The 1784-nt window shown below is 43.0% G+C and overlaps 1 protein-coding gene across 3 annotated transcripts in view; it reads right to left on the minus strand.

Annotated features, from left to right (window-relative positions):
* Nucleotides 1-353: 353 nt before the first annotated feature.
* Nucleotides 354-1784, minus strand: part of LOC135095361 (uncharacterized) — a 25974-nt gene continuing 24543 nt past the window's right edge. The window contains exons 21-23 of one of the 3 annotated variants that reach the window (XR_010264359.1): nt 1353-1496; nt 807-915; nt 354-504 (exon numbers count right to left, since the gene is read on the minus strand). The gene's annotated coding sequence lies outside the window, so the exon portion shown is untranslated. The remainder of the gene's footprint in view (nt 505-806; nt 916-1352; nt 1497-1784) is intronic. The other 2 variants (XR_010264358.1, XR_010264360.1) reach the window with 2 other exon arrangements.

Consider the following 1784-nt stretch of genomic DNA (forward strand, 5'->3'; position numbering starts at 1 on the left):
TGGGCATTGAGGTCCGAAAGCAAGACGGCAATGCGGTTGTGCTCCCTGACGAACGGCTGGTGCATTGCGGCCAGACCGATTTGAAACACCTGTGAGAGATGATGGTTTGTTAATGCTTGGTCTGGAAGTAGATATTGACCAAAGTTAATTAGACAAGCCAATGAGTAATGTTAGAAGTTTACTGAAGCTTCCTGAGGTCTTGCAGTCAATCTGGTTGTCATGTTCACCTCAAATACATCAGTGTAAGGCTCTGAATAACCCTTTCACTAACTAATGCACTCATCTATCACACAAACACATACTTGAATCTTCCTGAGGTCTTGCAGTCAATTTGGTTGGTGTCGGCCGTAAGAATCTGGGTGTTTGCCGGGCAGCGCTGCACCTTCAGGAGGCCGCCAGAGAAGGCACGCAGCTCGTCGCTCTCCTCCTTGCTGGACCCGTAGATCACCGACCCGTCAGTGAAGGACGTTGCTTGGTTGATCTGTTCTCTCCTCTGCCAAGCCACTGGGGAGGGTTTGAGAAAAGTATGTGGCTTCTTTTGTATTGAATTTAACATACTTATACTAAGATTGTCTCCCCTGAAGAGAGATGCAAGACAAGGCACCTGACTTTCATATTGACCCCCTTCACTCTACACACTCTTTTAGCCCCCAGTAGAAAGAAGAAGATGTACTCTACCTTTTATAAATAACAATGATAATAATAACATAGACATACTAGCCTATCTTCAAAAGTTTTCTTATTCATATTCATTCACTCCTTGGGTCACTAAATAGCAATGCCGACAGTGACAAGGCATTACTTACAGGAAAGAGTCGGCCTCCAGCATTACTTTGGGCTGGACGTACTGTAGCTTGTCACTGTTGTCGCAGATCACCCGAGCCAGGCTTGTCTTGCGGAGCTCGTACAGTTGTTCTGAAAGTGTGGTTCGGTTTCGGCTGTGTTTCTGAATGCATGGTACAGTTCAGGGCTCCCTTCCTAAATATATGGTATTATTTAAAGGTTTCTTTTTAATGTATGGTAAAGTTCAGGGTCCTTCTTGAAAGTATGGTACAGTTTAAGGCTCCCTATTTGCTGCTTTGGGTACAGTTAGGGGTCTTTGTTCTGCTGTAAACTCTGGAACTCCCTGTCTGTTTCTGCATTTCTTTCAGTCTTTGTCTACCTCACTAATACAAGAATTACCCAGTGTTCTCAATCTTTCATCCCTTTCACTGATAAACTCTGCCTATTTCTCCCTGCCTATTTCTGTATTTTCCCCTGCTAAGGCTCTTTTCTTACACACACACACACACACACACACACACACACACACACACACACACACACACACACACACACACACACACACTCACTGTTGTGCGGTGTATTTGGTCGCCTCCTCTGAGATGAGAGCAATTCTGGAGATGTTCTTGGCTACAACCTTGGTCTTGTGTGATGCGGCCATGAACCAGGCAGGCGTGCCGGGGACCTGTAACTTCTTCAAAGTTACACAGTTCCTTGTTCATGTGGAGTAGGCCCATGAACCGTCGCGGGAAATGGGCGTATAATAAGGAGTATAAAAAAAAAAAAAAAGGAGGAAAAATGCATGTCATACACAAGCTGTCTATAGATATATGAGAGATATTTATAGATAAATATAGATATTTATAGATAAATATAGACATTTAGAGAGGAGCATATATCTATAGACTGTTTTTTACTTAGAATTACTTGAACTATCATATCCAAAGGTAGAGTGACAAAATGAAAAATAAGGAAAAGCAGGAACATATGTATCATTGATG

Source organism: Scylla paramamosain, chromosome 49, assembly GCF_035594125.1.
Source record: "Scylla paramamosain isolate STU-SP2022 chromosome 49, ASM3559412v1, whole genome shotgun sequence".
Classification (NCBI taxonomy): domain Eukaryota; kingdom Metazoa; phylum Arthropoda; class Malacostraca; order Decapoda; family Portunidae; genus Scylla; species Scylla paramamosain.